Raw genomic sequence first — 22883 nt, forward strand, 5'->3', positions numbered from 1 at the left:
CCTCAGGAATGTCACTTCAGGGGAAACCCCACCCCCCAACCATGCCATTTTTGTCCTAGCTAAAGAAAATCCTTGCTTGTCAAATATATATAAAAAGCTCCCATTTCAAGTGTGGTTGCATCTTTTCTCCTTATTCCCTACCATGGCTGATATTGCAATTCTGAGGAATTTCTTCATAAGCCCAAAGGTGCCTCTTTTCCTCTTCACCTAGTGGAGTTGGATGATTTCGAAACCACCCTTTGAAAACACTCCCATTTAGGTGCTCCGTCAATCAACACTTCTCTTTTTTCAGGTTTGGTAATTCAATCTTTCTCAATTGCTGAGGGACAAAAGTTCAGAACCAACTCCTTTGCTTCTTTCATACTTTAATGATAGGAAATATGTATCCTTCAGATAGCTTAACATCAAAAAACCTATTCAAAGTGGGCCACCTTTAACTACTGGAAGCTCTGCTCTTGTAAGTAGCATGCAACATAGAATCAACTTCAAGCAAGAAATTATTTTCAGAGTGGATCTTTCGTATACCATGAAGCTCACAGCTAATCTGTTCAAGAAGGATCAGTATATAAATTATCGCTATTGACTTCATGTAGGACTGCCTTGGATTTGAAAAACTGCCGTGGGCTACTTCTTGGGAACCACAGTTACTGCTGTGCACCTCTAGTGCTCTCGTCCTTTGTAATTTGTAGCCCCGAAGGTGAGGCTGACGTGGGGTTAGAGTGATGTTGCTTCATTATGGTGAAGCTATGTTCCAATGGGGACTTTTGCCTTTTGCCACTCACTTTTCATCTTTCTTGGAAAAGAAAACATTTTTCAAGGTAGCAGAAACATTTCACTGGAAAAGGACACCCTATACATGGAGTTGTTAATACTTGCATAAAAAGGCCTAATATTTGTAAAGCACTTAGCATAGCATCTGGCAAATAATAAGTGCTAATAAAATGCTTATTTCATATACCCATCTGTCTAGAAACGAAGGTGAGGAAAAATTCTGTCTTTAGACTCCCACCTTTCTGTAGGAGCTTTGAGGATAATTCTACCTGGCTTTGGCTACCCCACAAGTCAATAGATACCTCATAGCATGTGTGAGAACATGAAATATTACAAGAAAGCAGGCTTTAGAAGAAAGGTTTTGTAAGCATCAAACATTGTTATTACTAGAAGCAAGGCCATCTGTTTCCTCAGAACTAAATGGAGAACATGGCTATTCACTTCCTGTTATAATAATCTTTAGATAACATGTTTTTACTACCTCCTGTGCTGATCTGGATTTCTGTCTCACAACTCTCTGCCCTTTATAGGCCTCTCATTATTTCTAAGGGAAAATAAAACTATTCATATTAGCACCTGAAAATTATTGCCCCATGTAGTAGACTGCTAGAGTTGGAGTCAGAGTTCAAATCCCACCTCAGATACTTAGTAGCTCTTTGACCCTAGGGCCCCAGTCTTCTCATCCATAAAATTAGGGGTTTGGACTTAACGACCGCTACATTTCCTTCCAGTTCTAAATCTATTATCCTACCACCTTTTAAAATGTGTATTGTGGAGGTTAGGAAGGCACAAAAGAGAAAATATGTAGTTACTATTTTTTTTTTAAATAATCTGATAGTACACACAAGTCTCTTTCTTTGAAAAGGAACTTGCCAAGGAAATACTGTAAGAACTACAGGCGTTGGTTGTTAATCTCCATTTTGTTATTGTTTAGTCATTTTTCAGTCATGTCTGACTCATTGTGACCTCATTTGGGGTTTTCTCTGCAAAGATACAGGAGTAATTTGACATTTCCTTCTCCAGCTCATCTTACAGATGAGAAAACTAAGGTAAACAGGGTCAAGTGACTTGCTCAGGGCCACATAGTTATTAAGTATCTGTGTCCAGATTTGAACTTGACTTCTCGTCTCCAGGCCCTGCACTCTGTCTACTGTGCCACCTAACTGCTGTAATGAACACCAAGGTTAGTCTCCATAGAAATGTTTTTCTTGTGATTTAAAACAAATAAAATTCTGTACTCATGCTATTGGTTATTGCTATTAATAGAAATTACTACTTCTCATTTTATACAATCCTCACTTTTGAAATCTCAGCTGATAAGGCAATAATGAAGGTGTGTTTACAATTTGGGGATTGACAATGTTGCAATTTATTGTTTTATGTGATTCCAGAGAGAATAAGAGTGTAGAGACACCCTCGTAGATGGTACATAAATACAAGCTGATGTAGATTATGTATAGTCCTTCTGAGGAAGGAAACTACTGTTCCATTAAAAAAATGACAAAGCATTAATAAATGACAAAGTGCTTACTATGGGCCAGGAATTGTGCTAAGAACTAGAGGTACAAATACAAGCAAATAAGATCATCCCTGCCCTCAAACAGTTGACATTCTAATGGCAAAAGATAACACATAGAGGGGGAGTGGTGGCCAGAAAAATGTATTTTGGACAGGGGAAAGCAATAATAAATTTACTTGATTGATCTATATTCTTTTTCCTAATCTCCCTTGTGAATCGAAAAAAGTGTACGTTGTTCAGGTCATGGCTAAGAGTCTAAGTATGGGTATGAAATGGAGCAAAACTAACTGTGACATATCAGTAGACAGTGTCCATGCCTTTGATTTCAAGGAAGCTTGAAGGAGCTAATCAATTAAGTTAACCAATTTTAGACAAACATATTTAGGGGTTTTCTTTCTCACCTCCTTCCTTAGGTCCATTACCACTACTCATTAGCACCTATACTGGAATATCCTCAGGCAAAAAGAAGCAAGGTAAAATTCATAATAAAAATTGCTCAGTTGTTTAGTAACTGTCACAAAATGTTGATGAACAATGTTCCACTACTAACAGATTGTGTCTGTATCTCAATGATACTTGTCTCCATTAGTATAGATAATTGAGAGTTGGCTACAGATTTTAGTAACATCAGGCAGTATACTTCATGGTTTATTTATTTATTTCCTCCTTCCATTGCCAAAGCTTAATTGTTTTTGCCAAACTATTAAGAAAAAGGCTTGTTGCAGAAATAGTTGAATACACCGTTTCTGAATTGGAATTAACAGAGCTCTGCACAATACTTCTTTGATTTCCTTGGCAACTATCAATTTGCTGAATTTAATACAATAAAATCCAACTAAAATTTATTAATCACCTACAATGTACAAGGCAAAGTAGGTAGAAAGACAAAATGAAAAATAGTCCTGTCCCTCAAGTAATTACAATTTACTGGGGGGAGGCAATATGTAAGTAGACAAATAAATACATGATAATTGGAGGTGGATGAAAAGAACACTAAGAACAAAAGTAATCAAGAAAGACTTCTGGCATCGAACATCTTCATGTAACTGAAACTGTACTCCCCAAAGTTATCAGTCATCTCTTAATTGCCAGATCTAACAGCCTTTTCTCAATATTTATCCTTCTTGACCTCTCTCCTGTCCCTGACACTGTTGATCTCCTTGATAATTTCTTCTCTCTAGGTTTTTACAACACTGTTCTCTCTTGCTTCTCCTTCTGCCTGCTAATCACTTCTCAGTCTATTTTGCAGGATTTTCAACCTGGTCATACCCACTAACCCTGGAGGTTCTCCCTCTCTTTCCCTTTAGGGGAAAGAGCACCCAAAGGCTCTTTCCTGCTCCCTTTTCTTTTCTCCCTCTATATTATTTCACTTAGTGATCTCCTCAGCTCCCATGGATTTAATTATCATTTCTAGAAAGATGATTTTCAAATGTATTTATACGGTCCTAACTTTTCTTCTGACCTCTAGTCTTGTATCTTCAAGTGCCTATTGGCCATGTCAGAATGGATATCTCATAGACTTCTTAAACTCAACATATGCACTATCTTTTCCCCAAAACCCATCCCTTTTCCTAACTTCCTATTACTGGTCTGACCACATTACTTCTCTATTTAATAAAGTCTTTCCTTCCTTCCTTCCCTTCTTCCCTCTCCATTCTCTCTGTCCACATATGGAATCATACCATTACCTGCAGGTGTTCTGCCAAAAGGAATATGAATTTTGATCGCTGAAACCTAGCAAGATATCTTGGGGTTTTCAGTATAGATTTCTTTTTTTACAGACCATGCCTTAAACCTAAATCACTCTGGCCCTCATTGATTGGCCAACAGTAGGTTCCAGACCAAGCCTCAATTGGGATCATTGTTCAGATTCTGATGGCTCAGAGTGAGTGTAACTAGCAATCATTTCTGCTTTGGCCAAAAACTCTGATATTCTTCCCCTATTAGACTGATTTTATTTTAATTTTTTTGACTAAGTAAAAGAGGCCATTCTTTGCCTCATTTTTTATGTAGCCTTATTCACCGAATGGGCATTGCCTTAGACAAACTGAGACCTGGGAAAGATACTAGCTCAAAAAGGCCAAAGCCTCCCACTGCATCCTGGCCATCTCCAGTCATCCTTATCTGTATCTTGCCACTGGACCCAGATGGCTCCAGAGGAGTGAGTGAGGCTGGTGACTTTTCACAGCTCTCCCTCGCTTAAATCTAATTTATTTGCGAGTCATGACATCTCCCTCCTGATGTCATGGTCCTCTTTGAGAACAAGACACAAGCGACAACAATAAATTCTAGTGGCTCCCAATTATCTCTTAAGATCTAATATAAAATTACTTGTTTGTCAGCACTCCATAACCTAGTCCCTTCTCCCTTTTTCATTTTTGCATCTTACTCCACTCCGCATACCTGCGATCTAGTAACACTGTGATCCGTTGGATCACAGTTGTCATCCAGTTCCTGAAATAAGACACTCCATCAGCTGATTTCATGCATTTTCCCTGGCTGTCCCCAATGCTTGGGACTCTCTAGGGAGAGTACTCACCTCCACCTCCTGAATTCTGCCTTCTTTCAATTCTCAGGTAACATCACTCTTTAGAAAGGAAATCTTTCCCAGATCTCCTTAATCTTGGTGCCTTTCCTCCTGTGATTATCTGCTATTTATCCTGTGTACATATTGTTTATACGTAGTTGTCTGCATGTTGTCTCCTCGATTAGACTGTGATCTTCTTGGGAACAGGGGCTTTGCATTTTGGGGTTTTTTGCCTTTATTTGTATCCTCAACATTTACCACAGAACCTGGCACATAGTGGGTGCTTGATAAATGCTAGTTGATTTTAATTGTAAAATGTAGCATAGAAGCTAAGTTTTGGGACTTATTTTCTTCAGTGTACTCTTTGTTAGTTTTTGTCCTTCCTTCTTCAATTGGCCAATTGTGTTTTTTAAGGACTTGTTTTCTTCAGTGTACTTTGTTTCCAATTGGTCAACTGTATTTTTGAAGGACTCTTCTACCTCTCTCATTTGACTATTCAGATCCTTCTTGAGCTCTCTAAGAAGGCTTTTTGGGCTTCAGACCAGTTCATATTCCCTTCTGACGTTATAGATGTGGGTTTGTTGACAATGTTGTCCTCTTCAGAATTTCTGTCTTGATCTTCACTCTTCTTGTAATATGAATCTACGGTACGTTTCTTTTTACTCATGGTGTTTCTTTATTCCCTGGCCTTTAAAGAGATTGAGCTCCCCTGCTGGGGAACAGAGGGCACTGACCCAAGCTTCTTGTGTTGGGAGCCTAGGTCTTGGTCACTGGCTTTCTGTGCTGGGGCCTCTTATATTGGCAATTGGAGGCTATAGGGTTTTGGCAGCTTACCTTGTGTTGGCCTGGAATCAGCAAGGCTGGCACTTTCAGGCAATTCTAGGTTGCCTGCTTTTCCTTTCCTTTAGCTTTCTTCAGCTTTCTTTTAGATGGGTGCTGCAGGGTGTTTATCTGCCTGGGGCCCCTTGCAATGCTGCCTCCCTCGTTTCTGCTAATGCACTGGGAGATTCCTTTGTGTGGTAGAGTGCCGAGGCACCTGGTGGCTTTCTGAGCTGGTTTCCACCAGTTCTCCCACCCTCACTGAGGCACTCAGAGGTCCAGGTGTTGTTGTTTGCCTGCTCTACCACCTGGGATTTAGGATCTCTTCTTGGTTGACAGTTGGAGGTTCTGAGAGCTTACCTGATGTTGGGCTGGAATCAGCAAGGCTCAGTCTTTAGGTTGCTTTCTTCAGCTCTTTTCAGATGAATTCTGCAGGGTACTTATCTGCCTGGGACCTTTTTTAGTGCTGATTCCCTTATTTTTGCTGAGGCACTGGGAGAGTCGTTTGCTGGGCTGCTGTACTGCTGCTCCCTGTCTTTCTTCTAGTTCAGCTGTTCCAGGATTTTTTTTTCCTGGGGTGATATTTTCTGGGTTTTCAGAGGTTGATAGCAGAGGGTGAGAGCGACTACCTTTTCGCTCCGCCATCTTGGCTCCCAGAAGAGGAACTCCATATAAGCTAAGTTTTGAAGGAAGCAAGGGATTCTAAGAGAGGTAAGGAGGGAGGTCAGTTTCTGCAAAAGTGCAGAGGTAGGGGATGAAATGCTAGGTTTGAAATAAGTGAGTAGGCCAGTTGGGCTGGAACATAAGAGAACAGGAAGGAAAGCAGTAAAAAATAAGTCTGGAAAAGGAGGCTGGGACCATATTGTGAAGGGCTTTAGATATCAAGCAGAGGAGTTTATATTTATCCTCAGAACAATAAGGAGTCACTGAGGTTCTTTCCTGAGAATGGCTAGATTTCAGGTTTTAGTAGATTATTTTGGCAGAGAAGATTAGGAAGAGAAGCCGCAGAATGCAGGGAATCTAGAAAATCCAGTTAGGAGGAGGCTGTTGCCAATAATTCTGGATGGAAGTAATGTGCTTCTGAATAATGATGATGGTCACATGAGCAAAAAAGATAGGGAGAAATGTGATAAATGTTCCGGGGAGCAAATTGACAATATTTTATTTTGCAACTGAATGAAAATGATGGCTGAGGAAAGCATCAAGGATAATTCTGAGGTCTCAAGGCTGCATGATACCAGTATGATGGTGGCATCCACAGAAATAGGGAAATTTGAAGGAAGGTTGGGTTTAGAGGGAAAGAAAATGTGTTGCCTTTTTGATATGTTGAATTTGCAATGCTTAAAGGACATCCAATTGGAAACACTGATCAGACAATTGATGTGAGAGTTTAGGGAAAAGATTAGGACTTAATATCTAGAGGTAAGAATCATTTATAGGTTATAATTAACCATTTACAGGCTATTGATAAACCTATGAGAAGTAATTAAGTCACTATGAGAAAGGATGAAGAAAAAGAAAAATAAGAATACTCAGGCTACAGACTTGGGGAGTGGATGGACATCCACGGTTAGCAGGCAGGATATAGACAAAGGAAAGGCCCCAAGTTAAAGTACAGGGATTAGGTCAAGAGATTTTGAAGTCTAAATCAGGGAGAAACATTAGCTTAAAATGGCCCCTCTTCTCAGTAAGGGTAAGTAAAGTTGTCTGGGGAGAGGGAAGTGGAGGAAGTAGTATAGAATGTTTAGGAAGAGAAGAAAAGGCACAACAACCATCAGGAATGTCATAGAGAATCTATTTGGGAAGACTACAAGTTTTATCATGTAGCAGCAAGGTCCCAGTTGAGAACAGATAACATAAATATGTAATGGATGTAGTCAATATGGTTGTGATGCTTCCTCTAGCATGTTTTGGCAGCTCTTTTGAGAAGCATGTGAGTATAAGCAGAGAAGGCTGATGCTGAGTGTAACCCAGGATTGGAATTTGGCCAGACATGTGCAGTAAAAGTACAAGGGAACTTAACCAGAATGTGAGAAGTATAAAAAAGATGATTTGAATGTTATCTGATTTTACCACTGAAACCAAGACTTTTTTGAATTTATTTTTAAATAAAATACCATGCTGCTTACATTAAGAGCAAAGATATGTCAAATCCCTTATATCTTCAGAGGGGTAAATTAAGGTGCTATCTCCTGAGAGCTGAACCTTTTTACAGCAAGCAATAGTTCTTCTAAGGCAAAAAAGTGAGTAATTCCAGACCCAGTGCTTGAGTTTTATCTTCATTATGTAAGTGCCATATGTGTTCTTCTTATTTTAAGAGTGAGCAATACACTGCCCTTGAAGAATGACATGTGAATAAATCTAATGTGGGAAGTGTCAGAAGAGTTTGAAAAACCAAACAGCTGCAGTTTAAAAGAAGAGACCCTATATTAGGTAAAGTACACCACCTAATAGATTTTTCACTGTCCTTCTCTTTCTCTCTTTTCTTTCCGTTACCCTTCTCCTTCTCTATTTCTTCCCTTCCTCTCCACTCCCCTCCCCTCTATTATCCTATCATTTCTTTTCCTCTCCTCTCCAATCCCCTCCCCTCCTTTCTTCCTGATGTGCTGAAGAACTAATGCCACTCTTTTCTTTCTCCCATCTGTGCTTTTTACCTCAGTACTATACATGAAAATATATTTAAAATTAAAGAAAAATTTGAACAAAAATTCTTCAGGGAACCAACTGGTTGGAGAGAAATATATAATTAGCACTAATCTTTTTATACTTCATATTCTCTCTGAGCCTGTGGACACAAGCTCAATTTATATAGGATTCCCAGACACTATAAGCATAACCTCACATATTTTTTTTATTCTTCAACAAAAATCCACCCTTAAAACTGTTAGAAAGGCATTTAGCATGTCTTAATCTTTGTCCAATCCTGATCTTTTCAACAACAGGAGTCCCTAGGAAACCAAAGAACATGCAATGGGTTTCTTTGTTTTATATATCAATTGCTCTGAAGATGAAAGAAGAAGAATAAGGGGTGCTCTAGGGTGCAGTTAGCAACCTCAGACCGTATTAAAAGTAGGTTAAAAAATCAGGTGGTTCTAGCAGAATATTCCCTGGGTCACAATTATGGATTCTACAATCCCTAGAAAAATGTCAGCCATGGGGTTAGGAAGGGCTTCAGTATAGGGCTAGCTCAATGAGGAAACAGTGGATGAAGTTTTGTTTCAGATTCAGAAGTAGGAGTGGAGGGAGGGAAGGGAGACAGTTTTAAGTTAAGACTCCTTAGTAAATATGAGAATTACTCAGTTCCAATAACTGATGCTATAATTTAGAGAAATGAATCATAAAGAGAAATTAAGAAAGGGAACAGATGGACCATGGAGACTTACTGGAAGATGGCCATAGACCCAGAGGACAAAAGTGGACTACTCAGGCAGCTTGCCAAATTACTTCCTCTACTATCCCTTTCTAGCCAAACTATGCTTAGATGACCCCAAACAAATAAGAAGCCCTAAGTTCAAAGGATTCTTGAGCAAAAGGAGACACATTCTCCCTCTAAAATCCTATTTAAATATTTAATAAGCTTATTTCCTTACACTGCGTGTGAATCCTTGAGCTAATTTCCTCTTGTCAGTGCAGTCTGACTTGATTCATAGTGGAGGTTGAACATGAACTGAACCCTTATGAGTAGGCAGTGTGATCCAGTGAAAAGAATGCTGGATTTAGAGACAGGAGAGGCCTAGATTCAAATCCTGATTCTGACAGTAGACATGTGGCTATGGGCAAGTCACCTAATTTTTTTGAATCCATTTCTTCATTTATAAAATGTGGGCAATTATGTCACTAGTAGCTACCCACAAGGTTGCTATATGGCTCAGATAAATGGGGATAATATATGTAAAGTACTTTGCAAACCCTAAAACATCATTTAAACACTAGCTATTATTATTATAGTTATTGTTATCATTTTTTGAGACTAGGTCTTCCTATCCCATCTCACCCAAAAGTGCAGTGGCTGCTTGCAGGCCTGAGCCCCCTCTCGATGGACAAAGAAGCTTTGATATTTTCTATTTCCAACCTGGCCCAGTTTTCCCCTTTTAAGGCAATCTAGTGATCCTCTGCTCCAGGGAGCTCACCACAATGGTGCCAAACTTCCATTGGCTTTAGTCTTACTGCATCTCAGACCACCTGAAATCAAGTAATCTATCATCTTCTCCTCCCTTGATGATAAGAATTACATGAGCAAGCCACCATATATGGCAAGGGTTGCTGTCTCAATCAATAATTAATCTGGCTACCAGCTGCTATTATTGCATTTCTCAATTGCTAAATTTGTAATATAATGCTTTCTACTAAACTTCATTTATAAACTTTGCTTTAAAGTTTCAATGAAAGGCAGTATGAATTAATGGATAGAACACTGACCTTACATTCAGGAAGACCTAGGTCCTACCTCTGATATGTAATAACTGTATAACCATGGGCAGTCACTTAATCTTTAAGTCCTTAACAGGTCAAGACTCTTGCCTCATCCCCATTTCCTCTACCCCATCCAAAAAAAAAAAGAAAAAAAAGTTCTAATAAGGGAATATTTAAAAACCCACTGAAGGCAAAGTTTAAGCTTATTACAGACTTCTTTTAGATTCTTGCATGAGTTTAATTTCAGTTCTTCAATATACCATCTCCTTTTTATAGTGTTAATATTGACTTCTCAAACTGTGCTGGGGATATAGGCTTCTTTCCACAGTTCTTTGTCATTGGATAGTCATGGATATGTGTGTGGCTATGTGACTGTATATATATACACACATATATATACATATATATGTATATATGTATATATATGTGTGTATATATATATGCACACACATACACACACATGTATATATACATCACATAAACATGTCTATGTATATGTGTATATATGCATCTATATACATATACATATATATGCACAAACACATCTTTATATAATATTTTAACTCAATCAAATGAAATGCATAGGATAACAAAGGAAACAAAAAAATTGATGGAAATAAAGATATATTCCCCCCCCATGTCTACCATATGCCTTTGATTAGAACTGTTAACATATGACCAAGTCCTCTGAAATTCAAGACATGCAATATTCAGATATACTTGGAAATTGAAATATTTAAACCAACCAGTAGAGATGACCGCACATGTTTGAGCAGAACCATATTGGTTTTCCTTGATGTAGAAATTAACCCTAGGCGTGTGTGTGTGTGTGTGTGTGTGTGTGTGTGTGTGTGAGTACCCTGTTATTTGTGTCTCTATATATTACCCTGCTATTTTTGTCTATATTTATCTGGATATAGATATATATGGGTTAATGCCTGTGTTGGGGAAAACCAATAGATGCCTGATCAGATATATGTAATTACTTCTATTTATTTGGATTAAAATCTCTGCCCACATTTCATTCTTTAGTACAAAAAAAGTTTCAATTTCCAAGTATGTTTGAATATCGTATATCATACATCATAGGGCCTGGTCATATAGTAACAGTTGTTGTCAAAGGCATAGAGTGGACTTGGTAGGGGACAGTGTATCTTTATTTCCATTAATCTTTGTTTTCCTTTGTAATCCTATGCATTTTGATTAATTTAAATGTTATATGGAGAAGGGATCTGTGGACTTCACCAGATTACCAAAGGGGCCCATGCCACATAAAAGGTCAAGCCCTTCTCTAAAGAGTTATCTGGTCCACCGAGTGGGAAAGTAACCTGCCCAAGATATGGTAGCAGCAGAAGAATTTGAGCCTAGGTCTTCCTGACTCTGCAGCCAGGGAGCTATCCAATGACCCACACTACCTCAGATGAACCTTACTTAGGCTAAGAAATAATTATTATTTCTAAAAAGACTAGAAGGAGAATTCTACTACTTTAATTTCCTAATGGATCTTTCCTTCTAGGACTTCAGCTTCTGAATCTTCAGCACATATAAAACAGTTCAAGAGTTAATGCTTTGACAACTCCATGATAAGCCTTGTTACTAATTATTTTAGAAGTAGGATTACAGCAACTTCTGCTTGGTGAGATTGCTACTTTCCTGTTTCTGTCACTTCCTTCTGTAATTAACCTTGCTATTCTTAGCTGCAAACCACAGATACAGTGCCAAGCTTCTCCAGGATTCTATCTTATATTTGAATGGCCAGTTACTATCTGACTTTCTCCTGGGAAAGGGTCTATAATCATTGAGGGATCTTAATGATGAATGTGGTTTAGCCCATCCCCATCCCCTTCATGCTGATAGTCAACTCAATTAATCCACTGAGAGCTCAGCAGCTTACTCTAACTGAGTCTCTCCTCTAACATGATCAGGTCCCAAATCATGTATCAGCTGCCTGCTGAGAAACTCAACCTTTCTCTAAGAAAATTCAGTGCTTCTGGGGATTTTCAACAGGCTTCTTTCTTTTCTCTCCATTTCAAGGCTGCATGCACTGGAGGGAAGATGAGATGCTTCTCTGATAGCTTTTCCATACTTTGACATACATCATTGTATTATGCCAAGCATGTTTGACACGTTGGCAAACGAGATGCCGCAGAACACAATGTGATTAGTCAGTGATGGACACAAGTAAAAGGGCAGAATTTAAAGGCAAAGGGGCCTGCTTTCTGTTCTCAGGAAGCTTAGGTGACTGCTTGAAACTGTAGTGAAACAAAGGAAGGCCTTTTCTAAGGTAACAGGGAAGCATGTGCTGGCTTCCCACAAATCGAGCATTTTTGGACCAATTTGTAACCCCCATGAACACTGAGATAAAGCTTCCTCTGGGCCTCACAGCAATGCAAATGTAGTTCTGATGCACTATAGGAGAGAAGGCAATGTAGTCAGTCAGTATTCTCTGATTAAACATGGGAGTTCAGAAGGTAAGAGTGCAGTATTCTGTATGTCTGCAGAGGAAAGGAAGGAATTTTATGAAGGAATCTAAATTTCTGAAGGACTTGGAATGAAAACCAGTCAGAAGTGAGAACAGAGGCTTTTGCCACATCAGTCACAATACAAAAAAGAGGCCCTGTATCTTTAGCTTAGTCACTGGGTAACCACTTTGGCTGCTATGCTATTCTTCTACTGTGTTATTCTCTTCCCTTGGTTGAGTGAGCACTCCCAAGGAACAGATCTTAAAATCTCAGATTTGCAAGGGTCCTTAAAAATCACCTAGTCCAACCTAGGCTAGTTATACCTTGAAAGCAATCCCCTGAATAACAAGCAAACAGATGGCCATTCCATCTCTGACTGAACACTTGTAATGTCAGGAAACTCATCACTTCACAAAGCATCTCATTCCATTCTTAGATAATGTTGACAGTTGGGAAGGTCTTTCTTCTGTCTTAACTACTGTTCATAATTTTGTCTTCTGGAATGAAAAATTCATTTTTTTCTTTTCTGCATCATAGCCCTTCAATCATTAGTTGGGATACAGCTAATTATGTTTTCTATTTTCTCTATTTCATCATAAATATCGATGGTTTCTCTACCCTTTTTGTTGCTGTTTTCCTTTGTAATTGAAGAGGACCAAAATGACATCATAATGTCAGGGTCAAGGTACAATGTGTCCAACTGTGGCTGATAAAACCAAAATGAGCTCAGAAGGCTCTACCACAAGTCAGGCACTGATAGTCCATAGGAACATTTGGGAAGGAGATGTCTTTAAATTTACACATCAGACAGAGTCACACAAATGATAAAGATTTGGGTTCAAGTTCAGCCTGTGACATCAACTGGTTTTTTGATCCTGAGAAAGACACTTAACTTCTCAGTGCCTACAGAAAATACTCTAAACAGGAGTTCTTACTCTTTTTCTTGTTATTGAGTCTTGGCAATCAGGTCAAGCCTATAGACTCCTTCTCAGAATCATGTTTTAATTGAATAAAATAAAATACATAGGATTATAAAGGAAACCAATTATACTGAAATAAATACAATCATCTAAATATTAAAAATAGCAAGTTCATGACACCAGGTTAAGAACTTCTGACTTAAGACTATATGCAGACCCACATTGACAGGGGAAAGACCAGGGAGTTCTTTACATTAGTGAAATCGTAGGACCAAAAGAAGAAATATATTCCTCCTATGACATTGTTTCAGGTTCCCTTGCATCCTATATTCTTCCTCTGGATGTGCCACAGTTTGTCAATGCCTCTCTTAAATGTATCACCTCAAACTGAACATGTTATTCCAGGTGTCATCTGACCTGTAGTGAGTACAGTTATTATCTTGTTTTGCACATTACATTTATTTTAGTGTCTGTTGCTGGGACCAAAAGAACTTTGAAGAAGAATTGGGGAAGTTAGTTAATACTCAAAGCAATGGGACTTTTTGTTTGGAATGTTTAAGGGAAGGCTACATAGGTTATTTTGGACAATACAGGGAGAACAGAACAGGGAGACAGGGGTAACAAAGGAAGGGTACTAGGATAGTTTAATGATCACCCTTTTGACCCCCTACAAAGGCTAGTGCTGACCCTTTCATACTGGGTTGAGCCAATGATTCCCCCATAATATTCTAGTACTGACACCTCCAAAGTGTTTATGAGAAGAGAAAAAGAAGGTAAAGTATTCAAAAGGGATGTTGCTGAAGAGCCTCAGGCATGATGATCTTTAGGCCAAAGCAGGTTGAAAGAGTCTATCATGTTCTAGCACCTTGTTTTATGTCATAAATTTGGCAGTCTGATGGAAACCTATGGAACCTTTCTCAAAATATTTTTTTAAGTGCATGAAATAAAATACATAAAAACACAAAGGAAACCAAAGGTTAGTGAAAATAAAGACATATTTTTCCCATTCTAATTCACAGATCCCCTGAAATCTATTCCCCTGGTTAAGACCATTGGTTTAGCAAGATGCTGTTCCAAGGCTAGACTCAACATTACACCAAATTTTTTTTTCTGGGACCCTAGGTCCATCTTTACTCTATGCCTTGGGATCAGGGCAGCTCAAATATTCTAAAGGGAGGGATGAGGGTCCAGCTTAGCCAAATCTAATTGCCTTCATCTCTTAATTCACAGTCAAGAAGGTTCCAGTCAGGTAGGAAAATGAAAATTTCTAGCTTGGGAATTTTCAGACATAAAAGTTCCAGATATATAGTATTTTAGAAGAGAAGCAGGTAAGGAGAGAAGGGCTGCCAATTGTTTGTGTTTTTTTGTTTGTTTGTTTTGCTTTTTAGTGGGGCAGTCAGGGTTAAGTGACTTGCCCAGGGTCACACAGCTAGTAAGTGTTATATGTCTGAGAAGGTGTTTGAACTCAGGTCCTCCTGACTCCAAGGCCACAGCTCTATCCGCTGTGCCACCTAGATGCCTGCTGGCTGCCAATTTTGAAGAGGAGAATATGGATAGGGCATAGACAGTGGAAAAGACAAAAAATCAGGCAATCTTAAAACATAGCTTTTTCTAGGTGACCACAATTTCTCAAGGCAATCTAAGTCTGCTCTCACTTATCACATCCATCTATACCACAATGCCAATTCATATTAAACCAGAAATCAACTAGAATCTCACTTCTTCTTTATGTAAATTATTAAGCCAAGTCTCATGGACCCTAAAACCAGGTATTATTCATGACTACATTAATTCTTTTTAATTAATCAGATTAGGTTAAGATCCATGTTGAAACTTGATTTTTTTGGACCCTAATTTTTGGTCATGACTGTCAATTCTTTTACCCATATGCAATTTTGATAAGCTTGCCTTCTCTAATGAGATAACATTAGTAAAAAATTATCACAGTGATTGTCACATAGTAGTTATATAAGTGTTTGCTCCTTCCTTCTTCTTCTCTTTCATTTTGTTGGAAGATTGCAGAATATCTAAATAATAGGTAATTTAAAAAAATTTAAAACTGAGGACATATCTCTTTAGAACGCCAAAAAATTTGCTTAGGTTGATACCAATTCATTTATTGATCAGCAAGTCTTTTATTATGCTTACTAATCCAGATGACTATATTGTTATCCATTCCATACCCCTTTTTTTCAATCTTGTCCCAAACAGAACTAGAGTAACTTTGTAAGATCCTTTGCTGATGTCCAGATATACAACTTTTATTATATTTCCCTGATCTGCTAAAGTTGAAAAAAACATCATTGATTTATTCATTCTATCAACAAAGATTTGTTAAATGACTACTATATTTAGGGTACTATGCTTATTTGATATTTTGGTCTGGAAAGATTTATTCTTAAAGAACCATGATGGATCCAGGTAATACCTTTACAAGTTCTACTTTCTCATATATTCACAGAAATGTTACAGCGATCCACAGGACTGACTTTGTATGGAGGTAGAATAGGAACCTTTCCATGGTGTAAAAAATGAGATAATTCTGTTATTCAAAAAATCTTCCTTATTGACCTGCCATTGAATTATTTTCTACCACTTTTCCTGGAAAGTCACACTGTTAGAATTTCACCTCTGAATTAAATAACAAAAGTAAGATATTATATCCAGAAGGCCACTCAGAATATAAAGATACCCATTATTCTCAGGTTATCTTCATTTGAATCTCTCTCTGTAATGAATACTAATTACTTTATTACATTAACTGGTTACCTTCGAAGGCACAGAAAGCATAAGAGGGGAGGTAGTATATGTTTGTGTATGCAAAAGATACTTTTCCATGTCATGAAACTGGAGGTGAATTTTCCTTGATTAAAAGTCAAGTAAATCTTGGAATGAGATTCATGATAATATGAATGCCAACTTTGGTAGTAATGGGGTTATAGGTAACACAGGGCTTTTGAAGAAAATCTGATGCAAAAATGGTCAAGAGTAATACATTTTCTAGCTAATACAAGGCCTCCTTTACGGGGAGTATTACATCAAAAATTGGCTATTTCCTCTTATTGAACACCAAGATGTACTCATTCTTCCTTTATTTCTTTGGTGTTAGGGTATAAGCCTTCTATTCAATTCTCACTTTCCCAGAGACTTCATTGTTCATAATGATTACCTTTTCTTACATTTGGTTCTGACAATTCTTTTATCTTCTCTGTTTCCATAACCTCACTAATATTTACTAGAGTGGTCACATTTGATACTTATCACCTAAAACTGCTTTACCTCCAACATATTAAATTATCAAATTCTTTTTTTCTGCTCACAACTTCCTATTCTTTGGTTTTATAATGATGTTTAAGATCCTCAGTCCTTTACTTTTTCTTCAAGTCTATGACTCCTGCTTGGGCTTCTCTTCTTTCCCTACCTGATCTTGGCCCAAATAGTTAACTGCTTCAATCATGTTCTCTCCTCCATTCTTTAACAAACATTTCAGCAAACACTTTTGAATCATTTGTCTTTTTTCTTTAGAGGATTCATAAAATTTGAAGTTGGAAGGCACCTCTGAAATTATGTTGTCCAACTCTCTAAAATCATATTTTCCAACTCTCCCAATTTATAGATAAGGAAATTCAGGTCCACAGAAATTAAGTGACTTGTTCAATATTACTGAATAGCAGAAAAAGGAATCAAGCTCACATTCTAAAATTCTAAACCTACTTCTCTTTCTACTGACTGTAATGTGATATTTCTCATGCTCCAGTTGCCAGAAGATGCAGGAGAAAATCAAGAAATCATGCTGTAAGGAACAGCTAAATGACTCATTGCATAAAAATATGATAGAATATTATGTTTTTAAGCAATGAAGAAGGGGATGTATTCAAAAAAGCATGGGAAGACTCACATGAATGGATGAAGAATGAAATGAATAGAACTAGAAGAATAATTTATGATGATAACTTTTGAAATAATAACAACTTTTCAAAGATTTAATAATTACAATCAATGAAATGGTCCACTATAATTGCAAAGAACTGATGATGCAATATGATATCTACCATCTGATAGAGGTGATAAACATGAGATATAGAATGGCACACGTGTATACACACACACACATACATGTCAGACCTGACAAACGTGTATTTATTATTTTGTTTTTGTTTTGTCCATGCTTATTTGTCACAAGGATTTTTTTCTAATTCAGGTGGTATTTGAGGAGGAAAAATAATACTGCTAATGGTATAAAAAAGGGGGAAATAAGGTCAATGAAGGACATAAAAACAGAGAAATGAACAGAAGGAAAAACTGAGAAGCAGTACAGCTTTAAACTAACATGGTTTTGTGCTTTAAAAAAGGCAAGCTGTTTATAATGGAGACTCACAGTTTCAAGTGCATACAATTCTCTTTTAGTTTCTGCTTTGCATACAGAAATGCACATGTTAGTTGTTGTATGTCAAGTATAGAGTAACACAAAATAGAAAATCTTAAAATGAAAAAGAATCTCCATTGTGCATGCTTGCTACTGTACAGTAATTCTCTAACCCACCCTTGACTGACTCCTTCTCACATTCTTTATAATAACTTCCAAATCATGTTCTCTCCCCTCAAACCCTCTAACACTATCCTTACTTTCAGTAAATGACCTTTAATTCAGGAAATTCAACAAATATTCATTAAATGTCTACTTGTGATACAGTTGAGGTAAGGCATGCATGATAATGTAGAAGTACATCAAAAAAGGTAAAATACAAAGTGCTTTGTGTGGTCTATAGGAGATTGTTGGTATCAACAAGAAGTTCCATTGAAGATTTCATAGAAGATGTAGCATTTGAATTAAAATCTAAAGGATGTACAGGAATTCAACAGAAGAAGAAGAGGATTTAAAAGAATTCAGAGAAAGGCTAGGTAGAATTAAGGCTAAAACTCTACAAGATGTCATCTCATGAAGGACAGGAAAGTCTCAGCAATAAAATGTTAAAGATAAAAAGACTGTTGCTTATAATGCATGCTATAGCAGGGAGTTTTGTCCAAATATGGGTTGGATTATGTCCTTTGAGGTATTTTATTAGGCACTCATTATATACCAAGCATTATGCAATGCTCTGGGGATGAAAATACAAAGAATGGAACAATTCTCACTCCTTAGTTGCTTATATTCCATGATTCTGTGATATTCAACAGGGCACAGAAAGAGGGCAAAGGCAGAGTTGGGAACATATGCTCGGTAACTGAGATCTTGCTTCTTGTTTTATTAAGAAGATTGAAGCCATCAAAGGTAAGCTCCCTTAACTTTCCCCCAGCTCCACTTAAACTCTTTCCTTCATTTTAGTCTCAGAGGATATTTCACCTTCCTCTTTCTTTGTTAAAGTAAGCTATTTAAGTTGTACTCTTCTTCCCATCCCTTCTATATCCTTTCTCCTTCAATTGTCAATCTTTCTCTCAATCTTCAAGCTCTCCTATAATATTTCCTTCCATTGGTCTACAACTAGTCTTAGGTCTTCCCTAAGTTAAAAACAACAAGATTAGTAAAACACTCTTCCTACAACTCTACTATGCCATGCTCTCTTCTTCTTAATCATCATTCTAGGACAAATTGCTAGACTACTCCCTATCCACATTTCTTTATCTACAATTCTTTCCTCAAACTTGCCTTCTATTCCCTAATGCAGTCAATTTCTTTAAGTTTATCCTTGAACTTCTAATCATAAAATTCAAGGACTATTTTTAGTCTTTATCCATCTTGACCTGTCTTCATCACTTTACAATGTCTGTCATCTCTTCCTTATTGATATTTTCTTCACTCTTGGCTTCTGTGACTCAATACTTTTTTAGTTCTCCTCTCTGACCATTCTTTCTCTGTTCCTTTACCTGATTCTTCATTATCCTCCTAACTATCATTGGCTAACTCTTCTTCTCACTTTATACTGCCCCTTTTGTGATCTCATTCACTCCTATGGTTTTAATGGTCACTTCTCAGATGATTCCCGAACCTTCATCTCCCCTTTTAACCTCTACCTTGAGCACCGCCCCCTCCGGCCCACATTTCCAATTGTCTGTTAGATATCCTTATCTGGGATTCCTGTATTTCACATTCAATAGGTCAAAAACTGAAATTATCATCATCCCCCTTAAACATTGCCTCTAACTTCTCTATTTCTTTCTAGTTATCCTTACTCAAAAACTCATACTCATATTTGACTTTTCCATCTTTCTCATCCCCATTCAATCAGTTGATACACATTATCAATTCTATCTTTTCAATATCTCTGGACTATATCCTTTCCTTTCTACTCACACTGCTATCACTCTAGTTCAGTTCTCTTATCATCTTTCATTGAGACTACTGTAATAACCTCATATCTTGTTTTTCTTCTTCCAGCTCCTTCACTTTTCCAACATATCCTCCATGCTGTTGACAAAACAGTCTTCCTAAAGCAAAGGTTGCTCTATTCAAAAAATTCCAAAACTTTTACTATCTGATGTAAAAAAAAGCAACAAAACTCCTTGATCTAGCAAAGCCCATCACAATCACACAGTATGCTTCCTTTTCAGCTTTATCTCACTCCTATTCCCTAGCTAGCCTAAACTATTAACCATGCCTTTTTGTTCTACTTTCTCCTCTCTGTAGACCTTGGCTTATGCCACCTCCTTTATTTTCAAGGGATTCCTCATCATACCCATAATATCCTATTTATTCCATTAAGGCCTTACCCAGTTTCTACCTCCTTCATAAAGTTTTCACCAATCTTTTATCACCCAGCTGGAAGTTATTCCTTCTTTGTGCATTTTTCAAGGCATTTTCCTTGGACCTTTCTTGTACTTTTATCTTATAATTTGTATCATAGTTAGAGCAGAGGTTATATCTATTTTTTCTGTGTATTCCCAGTGTATTCCACATAGCATAGTGGCTTGTATATTGTTTTGTCTTTAATTGTGATTTCATTGGCATAGGGAAATCCCTATGAGGAACTCCGTCTATCAATGCAGGTCTTAAGAGAGTTAAGAGGGCTCTAAGAGGTGCTGTCAATGGCCACATAGTCACTATATTGTGTCTCAGTGATAGGACTTGAACCTAAGTCTTATTGACTTTATGCTTTGCCTCTGCCTTGCATATAGTACGTATTTAACAAGAGTATTGAATTAAATTTTCCCTATTATTCACTGAATGTACAAGAAAATGAGCCAGATGGTAGAAAGGCCTCTACTCTTCATTCTTAATGGGAGACTGAAAGGAGTTGCCCTGATCTCCTTCTCACCTGGGAAGTTATTAGGAGGATCCTCATGGAGGTAGAGATGGTTTTAGATTCAGTACAGGGCACTTTCAGATATTGAAGAACAACTTAGAGAATCTGAAGGGGAAATTGGAAATGACAAATAGAAAGGAAAAAATAAAAACAAGTCCCAAATGACCCAAAGAAGACATTCAAACCTCAAACTATTTTTCTTTACTGTCAGTATGAAATGCTCAAACAATTAACAAAAAAACCCACAGTGCTATCTACACTTGTACCAAATGCCTAAAATGCTGAAGGCATGGAAATGCCACTTAATAAGAAATGGCTTAGTGTTCTCCATGCCCAACCTAGTACACTATAGGTTGCTTGATAAATATTAAATTAAATAAAATCACTAAAGTCAGTGCTAAGCTCTTCAGAGAGGTTAAAAAATTCAACAGCTAATGCTTTATAGATTTGGAAGCATTGGCATTATGCAGAAATAGAATCCCTGAGAGAATTTGAGGCTTTTGCGTGGAGCCAGACAGTATAATTTTTCTCTCTTTGAATTTTTCTTTTACCTTTAAAATGAGTTGCTCCCAAACCAATAGTTAATCTGAGCCCATGGCTGATTTAACTGGGACTTGCTTTTGAACATGTTTATCCAAACTCTCGATTTGAAAGGAATCCAACATTTTCACACTGATGTAATATTTCTGAGGGTAACACAGCTGCATTCACCACTTGGATCTGGATCTCTGACTTGGCAGCCCCTCCTATGGCCTTGTGGAAGGACTGCTTATCCCACTCTCATACTGCCAGGCCTAGTCTTCCTGCATCTGTGATCTTTGCCATAATGTTCTTTGCCCAATATGCCAATCGAGACAGGATAGGTTATGGTAGTGAAATAGACATATGTGAGCAAAATCATTGAACCACTACATAGATGTGAGAAACGAGATTGTAAAAATAGACAATAGGTAGTAAATAACCCTAGCTTGTATTTATATAGCAGTTTTTGCTTTATAAAATGTTTTCTTCTCAAAAGCCTCTAAGAGGTAGGAAGTTTGAGTTTATTATTCCCATTTTATAGATGAAGAGACTGAAAGTCAGAGAAGTTAGGTGACTTTCCTATAATCATATGGCTAGTGAATGTCAGCAAGGATACTAAAGCCAGCATGGTGCATTGACAAGAAGAACGAATCTAGAGTCAGAAGACCTTGGTTCAAATCCCACCTCTGACATTTACTGCCTATTTGGCCTTACCTCTCTCAGCTTCAGTTCTCTCATTTGTAGAATGAGGAGTTTGGACTAGATGGACTGCTTTTGGAAAGCCTTAAATATCACGAAACAATTCAACAACAATTAAATCTTAAGTATGTCATTCAACTACAAAAAATAAAGCCCTGAGAAGGGAATGTTCAGTGTAGGCTGGAGTGGTTCACTGAGGATTCATAGAATAAGCAGGATTTGAAGTGGGTTTTGAAGGATGAGTAGGATTCAGATAGGTAAGGAACAGTATTAGGGAGAGTCCAGAGAGGAGGAATAGCATGATCAAGTCAAGGATGGGGGAATGGGCATGTCACAGATGGGTGACAATGAGAAAACTAGCCCAACTGGAGCAGATGGTTAACATTAGGGATCAATGGGAGAAGTAGTGAGGTGGGAAAGATGAAGCTGGCACATGCAGGAGGCTGAATGTGGGAGGGATAATGGTAGATGCTTGAGCAGGAGAGGGACACAATGAAGATAATTCCATGAAGGCAGGGGCTGTTCTTAAGGTAACCCTATCATTTTATAAATGAGGAAAAGAAGGCCCAGAAAGGATAAGTCATTTGTTCAGGTTCACACAAATATTAAGTGGTTGAGCCAAGATTTGCACTCAGGTCCTCCAGGTTTGAAGCTTATTTTCCACTCTACCACAAGTGCTGGAGCATTTATCCTCCTCTTTGTATTTCTGTCACTTAACACTGGACATTGCATATAACAGGTACTTAATAAATGTTTGTTGTTGAAAAGTGAATTGATTTGAAAGACATATTTTAGGAAGATTATCCTGCAGCGGTATGCAGTATAGTATAAGTAAGGGAGTACAGAAAGAGATACTCATTTGGAGACTACTGTAGTATAGTTATCCCTTCCATGTCATGACTTTCTCCATCCTGGCTCTGATATATCACAGGTTGGCATAAGAAATAAAATGGGAATTTGGGGGGAGTTTTGCAGAAGCTGTGGATACAC

General features: G+C 37.7%; 1 protein-coding gene and 1 long non-coding RNA gene across 2 annotated transcripts in view; one reads left to right on the forward strand and one right to left on the reverse strand.

Moving 5' to 3' along the window:
- The window catches only part of ADGRB3 (adhesion G protein-coupled receptor B3), an 888617-nt gene that overhangs the window by 105824 nt on the left and 759910 nt on the right, over window positions 1-22883 (reverse strand). The gene's annotated exons all lie outside the window — the stretch shown is intronic.
- Window positions 7958-22883, forward strand: part of LOC110217706 (uncharacterized) — a 28322-nt gene continuing 13396 nt past the window's right edge. The window contains exons 1-2 of the long non-coding RNA XR_002327122.2: window positions 7958-8069; window positions 18610-18703. This is a non-coding gene — a long non-coding RNA (uncharacterized LOC110217706). The remainder of the gene's footprint in view (window positions 8070-18609; window positions 18704-22883) is intronic.

The sequence above is a fragment of the Phascolarctos cinereus genome, unplaced genomic scaffold (genome assembly GCF_003287225.1).
Source record: "Phascolarctos cinereus isolate Bilbo 61053 unplaced genomic scaffold, phaCin_HiC Scaffold_5;HRSCAF=322, whole genome shotgun sequence".
NCBI classification, from domain to species: Eukaryota; Metazoa; Chordata; class Mammalia; order Diprotodontia; family Phascolarctidae; genus Phascolarctos; species Phascolarctos cinereus.